The sequence below is a fragment of the Rhinolophus sinicus genome, chromosome 17, assembly GCF_057876585.1.
Source record: "Rhinolophus sinicus isolate RSI-liver-muscle chromosome 17, RSI-T2T, whole genome shotgun sequence".
Lineage (NCBI taxonomy): Eukaryota > Metazoa > Chordata > Mammalia > Chiroptera > Rhinolophidae > Rhinolophus > Rhinolophus sinicus.
The window spans coordinates 141,900,771-141,913,363 of NC_142517.1; the positions used below are offsets into that span (position 1 = coordinate 141,900,771).

The window sequence follows — 12,593 nt, forward strand, 5'->3', positions numbered from 1 at the left end:
AGTCCTTGAAAAGTTCTAGCACATGGAAGGATAAATGGAAATGATTGCTTTCATTTTTTTTTCTTTCCATTCAGTGTAAACCTAGTCACATAAACCTTCATATTCACATGACTTCAGTCCCCCAGTCCTGTTTTTTCTCTACAAAATACTCATTTTCTCCAACTTAAATTCTCGACCCATAATGGTTTTCAAGAACCTTCTTTTTGAGGTTGGGAGAGACTATATAGAATTAGAATAATAAATGAACTGCCAGCCCATTTACTGGGTTCCAATCCTATTTATTTAGTTCATTAATTGTCTAACAAGCCCAACAGGAAAAGAAGACAAGGTCAAAGTTATTATTGCCACAATGTGAATATGCATGTTCTGGTACTATATTTGGCAAAATATCACACTCAATTCTTTGTCTCCAACAAAGTCGGCTTGTAAGGTGTCTGTATATTAGTGTACCCAAAAATCACTCACTGGTAGTCCCCAAATAACAAATGTAATTAAGGTGGCCTAGCAGAACCAAATTGATTATTTTTTCCAGCTGAAGAGATACCCTGTCCAGATCAGATGGACATTTTTAGAGAATGCTGGTGGGTGGGGTATGAGGAAAAAGTATTGCTTCTTTTTCTTTCTCTAATGAAAATATGTCATTTACTATTAATACCTTTAAGAGCCTGGTTATTAGCAGCTTTCATAGAGAGAACTCCAGTTGCTTTGGACTTTAAAATAGTTCTTTACTGAAGCCAGATCATCCGGACAAATTGCAAGAGGGCTAAAACCAAGGCTTAATTTGGTGGATATGATCTAGAATTACCTGTGGTTCTTTGTTTTTTCTAACTTACTTGGGAATACCCAGTAAGGGACTGTTAACGCTGTTTACCACAAATATAGAATAATTACATTAAAGCCATAAATAGAAGTTATGCAAGGCCCACTAAAAGAGTAAATTGTAATAGTCCTAACTGGTACTAAGCAATAGTTTGAATATGTTCAGACTAAGATTATCCTCTGTGACAAAAGCAGTTGAGAAAACAAATCTTCCATGGATTCATGATTAGAGCTCTTGTTAGACTGAAAACATTTGGAGTCTTTAAAACAGCAAACATAGGCTACAAATATTTTTAATTCTTTCAGTACTTGTTTTCTGGTGAAATAAAATATTTATACTTTGTGGGGTTTTATTTTATTCTATAATTTCTAACTATGATCTGTTTCCAATCAGCCATATATGAAATTTTTGAATTAGAATTATTTTTTTAAAGTCACCTATCAGATCAGAATGAAGGGGATCTTGAGGGCTATGAAACTGCATCTTGCTAATGGTATGGAAGTAATCACCTCTAAAAGTTTAGGTTTGGATATAGTCCCCAGGTCACAGGGAAGTAGAAAGCATGTTTTCATCCCATATAAACTACTATACTTGAAAATTAGGAGTGCAGTAATATTTTAAGAAGGCATAATTTTTCATTAAAAAAAAATAGAAAAATGTGAGTTAAATCCATACACTTTATATCCCAATATTGAATCATACTTAATAGATCTTAGTCAGAATTGGCTCTAGAACATTATATTCAGAAACAAGGCAGGTCTTTTAAGATAAACCCTTAGTCTCACAGAGGCCTTATCATGGAAATTGTGCAGAAATATTAATAGGAAGTATGTAGAGCTAAATGAGGACTTAGAAAGCATCTTTTTTTGAGGAAGAAGAATTGGAAATGGGACACCCTGGCATTTTCCTTTCAATGGGAAACCTGGTAAACCTTGCAAAAGATTGGAGGGTGTGAGGCAGAAATGTATATGAAGATATATTAGTATTAGATAAGGCTTCCAGAACTACTGGAAATTTTAGTTTAATGGATGGTGCCTTCAAGAAATGCTATAGTTAATTGTAGACTGCGTGAGTTTGGAACCCAGCTCTGCCAGTTATTAGCAAGTTAATCTCTCTGTACCTCAGTTTCCTTATCTGTAAAATGTAGATAATAATAGCATTTTTTAGGATTGTTGTGAGGATTAATTAATGCTACTTAAAATTTAGCAAGCAATAATGTTACTTTGTATTAGTGTATTTGAAAGCAAGCAGGAAGTTTTAGCAACTTAATGACAACTGAGATACTTAACAATGTCTATTATGTAGAAGTTTGTATTTTTAATCATTAAAGGTTTTATATATATATATATATATATATATATATATATATATATATTGAATTCTTTTGTGATGGAGAGTATTATGTGATTTACAGAGTTATTGGTTCTTACAAAAATATGTAGTTTTCCTAAGGAAATACTAAACTATGTTCCCTGTGACTTCTGTGTTAAGTATATTTAAATAAAGCCCAATTTATTGAAAACAAATGTTAATTCTTATTAAGTCAGTTGTTATTAATAATGGTAATTATTACACCATTACTCTCAGTTAACCAAAATTATCTGGATTATGGGACATTAAGGGAGTTATCTGTGGTAGTCCTCAGAACAGATGGGAAAGTTCATGCAGCATATGGAAATTGCAATTTTAAAATCGTTCATAGTAATAAAGTATATTAAAGAGAAAAGCTGGATGCCTTGCCCAATCATTTTAAAATACTAAACTTCAATCACTAGAAAAACCAACAAATAAAATCATCACATATTTAGTAAATGCTTTCAGGCTAGGACTTCCTGGGAAATTACAATCTAGTTGAGAGAACAAGACAAACACGCCAAATCTTAAATAATAACAAAAGATAGATATAAGGGACCATCAGTGAGTACCTGATTAATTAGCTAAGTAATTTGTACTAAATAGTGTAGGAAATCAGAAGAGAAAGAGATTTTAGTGTCAGATTGACGGAAATTTCCTTCAAGGAGGAAGCAGTATTTGAGCCAAGTTTTGGTTAACCAAGAGATGAGAGATAAACAGCAGATGGTGGCTGGGGTCAGATAGCAGAAGATCAAGTCTTGCCAAAAGACACCGGGACTTCGTTTCATGGCCGCAAACCACAGAGGCAGATGTGCATCCCGTCCTGTAGATTTGAGAAGTGGAATAGCTAGCTCCTTATCTGTGAAGATACTTGGGAAGCCCATGACTGTTTACCAGCTATTAAGCAGCCCTAGGCCTGGGGCAAACATCAACTATAGTCGTTAGCTGAAGATTGATGTTCACTTAATAGGAAAACCTGAAATCTTTAGTGGCACATGCATGTAGAAAGAATACTTCATTAGGAGCACTTCCAAACTAGGTAGGTAAGAGAAAATAAGTACAGTTGCTTTCAACGTTTAGCAGTTATTGAGGGCACCATCCTTATGTACAGCAGACTCTGATATTTACCTCTGTTTATTAGACTTCTCTTTTTTAGAAATAATCTAAATAATATGTGTGTATGAATATATTTATTGCAAAGTATTTCTGGACCTGTTATAAGAATTTTCAAAACTAAAATGTTAACAACTGATTTCATGTTCTTTTTAGTAAGTTATATTTGTGTGTGTTTTTGAGGGAACTAATTCGAGAATTTTTCTTTAAAAAAAAATTGACTATATTTAAACAAAGCAAATGATGCTAGAAGAACTTTTCCCCCCTACTAAATTAGAGACAAAAACTTTTAATTCTGAGACACTGAGGGTGTGTTTCTAGTTATTTATGAGGTTCTAGGTTAAATTTTCCTTGTAGAATATAACCTAAATTTGTCTTTTTGCCACAAGTATTTTATTGATTACCTGCACTGTTTACTTAGGAGGAGAGCAAAGCTTACAAAACATATAATCCATAAACATCATTTTAGTTTATCTACATTGATTTATTGCTAAAGTCCTATTTCTTACCCGGTGGGTCTTTAGATTATCTGTTAATATGAGAAACACAATCTTAGAATATAACTCAAGAAATATTTTTATAAATGGTAGCAATGAAGGTCGATGAGTAGTCAGTGTTCATAAATTCTCAAAGCACTGTTTTACAGAAACTGTAGACTTTTGCATTATAATTACCAGAGATGTCTTTAAAAATAGAGAATCCGTGGCCTTAGACTAGTTCTTCTGAATCAGAGTCTCTGGGCATCCTTACTTCGGAATCTACATTTTTAAAGTAGCATTTTTGGTCCTTAAGTTCATTATAGGTTGAGGTTCACTGCAACCACCATTTATGTCATGCTTAGATCCATATAATCTAAGATATCACATAGTTGTTGAGGTACATTTGTGTGTTAATGTGTGTCTTGGAAGCTTTGAAGTCATTTTATTAGTAGGTAGATTAGCAAGTATCTGAGTAGTTCTCAAGAACTTTGCAGATAGTATTTTTTTTTAAGTTGTGTCTTATTAGTTAATCTGTAGAAACTAGGTCAAAACTTGCAGAAGATTGTTTCTTACCTGAAAAACAGATATCCTTCCTTAATGCTTTTTAAAAATACCTAGACCCTGGCCCCACATCATACCAATTAAATCAAAATATGTACGGAATAGACTGAGTCTCGGTACATTTAAGAGTTCCAGGTGTTTTTAATGTGCAGCTGCAACTGAGAAGCAGGGATCTACACAGGTGACCGAAAGTAAAACGATGTTGTTAATCCAAAATTTTTGATATTTGGCTTGGGAATCCATAGTACTCAAAACCATATACTAAAGGTATAACACTGTAGCATCCAAATCCTGTTTCCAAAATGGCTTTTCTCTGGCTGATTTTTAAAAACCAAAGGAAATCAGAATCAAATTCTTTCAGCAAAGAACATTTTCTCTGGATGATCCCAATTCTCTAATAGAGGCAATTTCTCTTTCAAAACCTCTGCTGAGCTTCACTAGGTTGGTGTAAAGTACTGACTGGATAGTTTAAATGATAAGGGGATACAATTTTGACTGTTACATGAAGAGAGAATATTTAACTAGTTGAGCTCTATGATTTGGGCCTTTATAGGCAACTCAAATGTAATCAAGAATATTTTTTAATTATCTGTTTTGAACAAGGAAATTGTCCTCTGGAGTGGGGATATGTGCATGTAGGACATCAGAATCAATGTGTTTAAAATTTTATTTCTTAAAAATGTTCATAGAAAGTAGGTAGTCAGATAAAATTATTACTATATGACATGCTAAACTTTATGACATGGCTCAAAATACATGTTCCACAGAACTTTCTGATTCTTCTGAAGTGAAAATCTCATTATTGTTACATTTATTTACATAAAACGTGTCCTATAATATACACCTCCCTTTGCCCAAACTTACTAAAGAAGCTCTTAAAGAATAATTTCAGGATCTGCTTTTGTATGTAAAATAAAGGAAACAATATTTATAACCTCAAATTTCTAATACTTTCTTATGTTTCTCTTTTAGATGCTCATTAAGGATATCAGTTTTTGCATGTGGGAAGTAGATGTTGAAGGTTATATGGTTTACAGACAAGATCTTTAAAAGATAGACACTCAAGGTAAGTAATAACTATAGCCTCATAAATAATCTCATTTAAATGGTTAGGATTGCTATATTGTAATTGGACTTATTACTAAACTTGCTACTTTTTATCACTGGCCCTGTCTAAGTGATCATATCACCTCATTCATTCATATGCAGACACAAATTTTTATGCTTTAATGCCATCTTGATAGGGAGTATCAGATTTCATTTATAACAGGCAGTTGATAAAATTGATATATTGTTACGAAAGCGTGCAAACCAATTAACAATGGCTTCCGTCAAAACTGTGAGCATAACTCAGTCATTTTAGAGTTTAACTTGAAAAAATGAACAAAACTACTGTCCACTGCCCCTTCTTTTTAATGAATTCATGAATCAGTTCCTCCATTCCAAAAAACCCATCATAGTTTCAAATATTCATAGCATTACCTCTGACTACCAAACCTCTTATCGCTATTTCTTGAGTCTCCAAAGATTTGTCTTGACCTATCATATCTTTTCACTTAGCATGTTCTATTCATGCCTTTGATGACTGATTACATGTTTACATTACTAAATAACTTTTGGAATACATTTTGGGAAAATTATGAGTGAGATACGAGGGGTACAAGGTGTAAAAATAAATAGTGTTGCCTGTCAGGTGTGCACAATGGAAACTTGGAGAGTATGTGACCTGTATATGGGGCATTTTGTTCAGCTCTAGAATCCTTTCTACATGGGATTTCCTGGGATTAAAAGACCAGTAAAATCGTATCTTGTTTTTTTCTGAAGAAACCAGAAATACTGATTTTGAAAAGTTCTAATTTTTCAATATCAGCATAAAGTTTTGCCTGTGAAAAAATATGTACTTTTGCCACTGAACAGAAAAAGAAAGTCTATAGCCTCTGGTAGGGGAATTTTTTCCCTTTGTTCTATTTTTCTTTATTCTTTCAGAATGCAAGTACTTAAAATCTATTTTTTCGCCTTAATTTGTGGTTAGCAGCTTCGTGATTTTGCCAGTTTTCTTTGATGAATATTATTGTCAGAAATGACTTCTCTCGAAAATATAAATGACATTATTTTAAAATAATTTCTATAGTTATATATGGTGAGTTGGTTACTTGGAACAGCTATTCAATTGTTTTTTGAATTATAATAATTAGACAATTATTTTTGTAGTTCCTTCATCTCCACAGTCTAAAACAGATCCTTCTAATTAAAGAAAAACAAAGGAATTTTTTTTTTTAATGGCTCTTTTGCGTAGAGAATAGAGTAAATCACACTCCTCAGTTCATGGTACACTGTCATCACTGATCCATGTAAAGCATTTATTTTTTTTGTTTATATACCTTTTTTTAATTCTCATTTCCACTTCCATGCCCCTGACCTCGACCAATAGGAAAACATTCTAATATGATAGTGTAAAATAATATCTACTGCACTGTTCTCTTTTGTTTGTCTTTTGGTGATATGACTATTATTTTACATACATCTATTTTTTAAAAATATGTTAAATGGAAATTTTCAAATAAGTAAAAAAGAAAAAGGAGAATAATATTTTGAACCTCCATGCGCCCATCTCTCAATTTTAGCAGTTATCTCATGGTTGAGCTTAACTATTTCTACCCTGCCCCTCTCTCATTTATGTACATGAAATTTTAATGTGCATAAACAGTATGTGCTATGTCTCTCAATCTGTTTCTTACTATTATATTTTAATTAACCCTATGTTTTTATTATTTATGTTGTCGTCGTGTTTATATTCCTCGTAACTGCTACATTGTACTCCATTGTTTATAGCTGCCATGTTTTAAGTAGCCAGATTTCCCGGTGATTGCATCCACATTGCTTCCAATTTCCTGTCATAACAAACAATGCCATGATGAACATCCTCCTACTTGTCCTTTTATGGAAGGAACTTCGTGTGGATTTCTTTGCGATGTATACCCAGGATCAGAATTGCTGGCTAATAGGACATACCTTTTTATTTTATTTGACCAAGTCCTGCCAGGTGCTCTACCAGATAAATACTTTGGTCCACATTTTCACCACCAGCAGTAACCCCCTGGTCTCTGCCAGCCCTCAGCATAATCCAGCTTTCTATTTTTAGTCGGCTGTGTGTAATTTGTAGCTCAGTGTTTTAATTTAAATTCCTCTTATCACCAGTGAATTTGAGTGTCTATATTCGTGTTGTCTCTTTGACTTCCTACTTCTGAAATTGCTTGTTCATACTATTTTTCATATTAGTCTCTGTCTCTTAATTAATGTGTTCTAAGAGTTTGTTGTATGGTTTAGAAATTCAGTGTTACATGTTAAAAAAATATCTACTTCCATTCTTTCAAGTTTTTAATTTTGCACATGATGTCCTTTAAATCGATATTAACATTTTAAATATTCAATTCCTTCACCTTCTCCCCTATCTCCCAACCCCCCTCCCATCTAGCAACTATCAGTTTGTTCTCTGTATATATCAGTCTATACATTTCTGTTTTGTTTGTTCATTTATTCTGTTCTTTATATTTCACATATAAGAGAGATCATATGGTATTTGTCTTTCTCAGTCTGACTTAATTTCACTTAGCATAATATCCTCTACGTCCATCCATGTTGTTGCAAATGGTAAGATTTCATTCTTTTTTATGACAGAGTAATATTCCATTGTATACATGTGCCACAATTTTTTTATCCAGTCGTCTATTGATAGGCATTTTGGTTGTTTCCGTATCTTGGCTATTATGAATAGCACTGCAGTAAACATAGGGTGAATATATATTTTTGAATTAGTATTTTGGGTTTCTTTGGATAAATACCCAGGAGTGGAATTGCTGGGTCATAAGGTAGCTCTATTTTTAATTTTTTGAGGAACCTCCATAATGTTTTCCATGGTGGCTGCACCAATTTGCAATCCCACCAACAGTGCACGAGGGTTCCCTTTTCTCCACAACCTCGCCAGCGCTTGTTGTTTGTTGACTTATTGATGATAGCCATTCTGAAAGGAATGAGGTGCTGCTATCTCATTATGGTTTTTATTTGCATTTCTCTGATGATTAGTGACCTTGAACATCTTTTCATATGCCTGTTGGCCATCTGTATGTCCTCTTTGGAGAAATGTCTCTTCATGTCCTCTGCTCATTTTTTAATTGGATTGTTTGTTCTTCGGCGTTGAGTTATATGAGTTTTTCATAAATTTTGGATATCAACCCCTTATTGGATGTATCATTGGCAAATAACTTCTTCCATTCAGTAGGGTGTATTTTTGTTTTGTTGATGGTTTCCTTGGCTATGCAAAAATTCTTTACTTTGATGTAGTTCCATTTGTTTATTTTTTTCTTCTGTTTCCCTTGCCTGAGGAGATATATCAGTAAAAATCTTACTGAAGGTAATGTCTGAGAGTTTACTGCCTATGTTTTCTTCTAGGAGTTTAATGATTTTGGTTCTTACATTTAAGTCTTTAATCCATTTGAGTTTGTTCTTGTATATGCATAAGAAGGTCGTCCATTTAAATTTTTTGCATGTATGTATCTGTCTAGTTTTCCCAGGACCATATATTAAACAGACTGTCTTTACCCCAATGTAAATCCTTGCTTTCTTTGTTGTAGATTAAATGACCATGTGGGCATGGATTTATTTCTGGGTTCTCTATTCTGTTCCATTGATCTATGTGTTTGTTTTTATGCCAATACCATGCTATTTTGATTACTGTAGCCTTGTAGTATAATTTAATGTCAGGTAGCTTGATACCTCCAGCTTTGTTCTTCTTTCTTGGGATTGTCATGGCTAATTGGGGTCTTTTATGGTTCCATATAAATTTTAGAATTATTTTTCTAATTCTGTGAAAAAATGCCATTGGTATTTTGATAGGGATGGCATTGAATCTATATAGTCCTTTGAGTAGTATGGACATTTTAACTATATTAATTCTTCTTATCCATGAGCCTGGTATATGTTTCCATTTATTTGTATCTTCTTTAATTTCTCTCTCAGTGTCTTATAATTTCTCTCTCAGGTCTTCTATTTACTTAGATAAATTTTGCTTATTACTTAGATAAAAATGATAAAAATTTTATTATTTTTGTTGCAATTGCAAATAGATTTAGATTTTTCTCATACAGAGAAGCTATAGTAATAATTTCATGTTTTTGTAATTTCTTCATATATATTAGATTTAAGAACTTTGTTATATTTATCTCATGGTCACTTTGCTTTTTATCTTTTGATTTTTGTTGTATAAAACTTATCAATGTTTATATGATAATTTTTTCTACTGTTTAATAATAAAATTATCTTCCAACTACATATGTAATTAAAATGCTCTTCTGTAATTTTGTCTTTTTCTTTCAAGAAAGCATCATGTTGTGAGCTATATTAGATGCAGGAATCACAATAAGACATGGTGCCTTTCCTCAAGTAGCTTCTAATTTAGTCAGAGGACTGTGTCAGTTACAGTTCTCCAATGAAACAGAACCAGTAAAGATACGTGTGTATGAATATGTGTGTGTGTATGTGTGTATGTGCACATGCACACATATGTATAAAGAGATTAATTTCAAGGAATTGGCTTACACAATTACAGACTAGCAGGTATGAAATTTGCAGGGCAGGTCAGCAGATGCAAAATTTTCAGGCAGGAACTGATGCTTCTGTCTTGAGGCAGAATTTTTTCTTCAGGGAAATCTCAACTTTGCTCTTCAGGCCTCTCAACCGATTGAATGAGGCTCACCCAAATTATGAGGTAATCTCCTTTAGTTAAAGTCACCAGATTGTAGATGTTAACACCTGTTTCAAATATCTATAAAATGCCTTCACAGCAACACCTAAATTAGTGTTTAACTGAATAACTGTAATATAGTCTATCCAAGTTGACACAGAAAACTAACCATTACAAAGGCAAGTAATATGGCAGGCTTTTGATGGCAGATTTAAACTTAATACATTTCACTATTAATTTATACCTTTATTTGTGACATTTAAAAGAAAAGCAACAAATAGTAAAATAAATGAACTAATCTGTTAAAAGGTAAAGATTTGTTATTAGTATAGATTCTACGGATTTCTTTATTGACATATTTTTCTATAAACTATTTACTGTGAGTGTCTACGATATCACATACAGTATACAGCGCATGACAAAGTAAAGAGAGTTGACTATTAACCAAATATATCATGCCATCCAAATGAATTTTAAATCCTCCAACATAATCTTGGGAGATTATATATTTATCTTATGATACTAACATTACTTAATATTTTGAACGTCCTTTTCTAGAATTACCTTCTGAGCCTAGAATGCATTCTTTTGACTACTTTGATAGTTTCCTCACCTTCTTCAAACATTTGCTTAAGTGTCACCTCCTCAGTAAGGCCTAGATGACCATTCTGTTTTAAATTGTCACTCTCTCCCACCTTACCTTGCTTTCTTTTCCCATAACACTTATATTTTCCAATGCATGATGTAAAGTACATGTTTATTGTGTGCCTGCCCTGGAAACTGAACAACGCTAAGGCAAGGATTTTACTTCCTCAAAGAACTTGTAGACATAAAATCTCAGTTTGTATAAAAATGTATCATGTAAGGCAAGTGTAAATCGAGCGTAAATTGTTTTCCAGCAGAAATATGATCTGCTTTCAGCACAGAAGAATTGACATGTTATACATATACTGATGAGCTCTGAAAATACTTAGCACATCATAAAGGAAATCTTTAAAAGCCTGAACTTCTAAAGAAGGCTTTTGAACTAAATAGCTTGCCTTCTTCTGCTTTCTTTTTACTAATAGAGGCAAATTTTTAAGCTGCTTTAAAACATGTTTTAAATGAAGCATTGGAAAACATTATTTATTCATTCGTCCCTTCATTCTTAAAAATGCATTTTTGCAACATCTCTGCTGGAGATTATTCTAGGAGCTGTCATACTCGTAAACAGTGGAGGAGACAAACTCCCTACCCTCATGGAGCTTACTACCTATTGTGGGAGACAAACAATAATCGAACAAATAAATAATATGATTTCAAAAAGTGATATGTTCTTAAAGGAAAAATAAAATATGCTCAGTAAGTAAAGGATAACGCAGAGTTTGAAGTGGTATTTTTGATAAGGTGGTTAAAGGAAGACTTCTCTGAGAAAGTGATATTTAAGCAGAAACCTCCCGAATATGGAAGTGGGAGCTGTGGCTGGAGGAATACAGGCTGAGGCAGCAAAATGGAACAACAGATGAAAAAGCTGTTGATTTCTGTTTTGTGTGTTCATTTATTTTGTTTTTAGATTCCACAAGTAAGTGAAATCATATGGTATTTCTCTGTCTCTGTCTGCCTATTTCACTTAGCACAATACCCTCTAGATAGATTCCCAGACCATTTTGATGGTTGTCAGATGGGAGGTAGGTTGAGGGGATTGGTGAATAAAGGGAAGGGATTAAGAAGTACAAATTGCCGGTTATAAAAACAGTCATGGGGGTATGAAGTACAGCATAGGGAATATAGTGAATAATGTTGTAATAACTATGTATGGTGTCAGGTGGGAACTAGACCTATCAAGGTGATCACTTCTTCAGTTATATAAAAGTGTATATAAATGTCTGATCACTATGTGGTACACTTGAAACTAATATAATATTGTATATCAACTGTAATTGGAATTTTTTTTTTTTAAGGAAGGAAAATAAGACCTACCCAGACAATCAGCTCTAATGTGTCTTTTGGAGCAAAAATTAATGTAATGTTTTGAGGGAGATTAATATTGGCAGTGTGTCTTTTACTGTAGTAAATTTTTTTTTATTTAAACATTCACCATATATTTTGATGACACCCTGTATTCTATTGACCACTAATTGGAGCCAACTCAAAATTGTTCAGGTGACCAAAGTAAGATAAGCCTGTGTAATCTAGGCATGCTAATTTATATTCTTTGTTTTCTTTAATGAAATGCCTTTTCATCAACTTTATAAATTCAATCCTGTGCGTACCTAAGTATTAGCCATTTGGTGCCACGTAGATGGGTTGTATTGTGTATTTTGTAACCCAGGTTGAGTTTCATGGAATAAGAGATAAAGGGGAAGGAGCTCTTATCTTAAATCATTAGGAATTGAAGTGTGATCTGGGCTGACAATTGGTAATCTGGGTGTGTGAGCATCAGTTTTGTCATTTTATTTCTCAAAGTGTATTCTGCCCAAATGCAAGTTAGTATGAGAGATTCATGGCTGGGATCTAAGATAGTACTGGCAATTGGTTTTCAAATCAT

General features: G+C 33.2%; 1 protein-coding gene across 15 annotated transcripts in view; it reads left to right on the plus strand.

The window, feature by feature from the left end:
• Positions 1 to 12,593, plus strand: part of MBD5 (methyl-CpG binding domain protein 5) — a 386,293-nt gene that overhangs the window by 153,773 nt on the left and 219,927 nt on the right. For all 15 annotated transcript variants that reach the window (XM_074335923.2, XM_074335952.2, XM_074335956.2 and 12 more), the window contains one exon: positions 5,299 to 5,392. The gene's annotated coding sequence lies outside the window, so the exon portion shown is untranslated. The remainder of the gene's footprint in view (positions 1 to 5,298; positions 5,393 to 12,593) is intronic.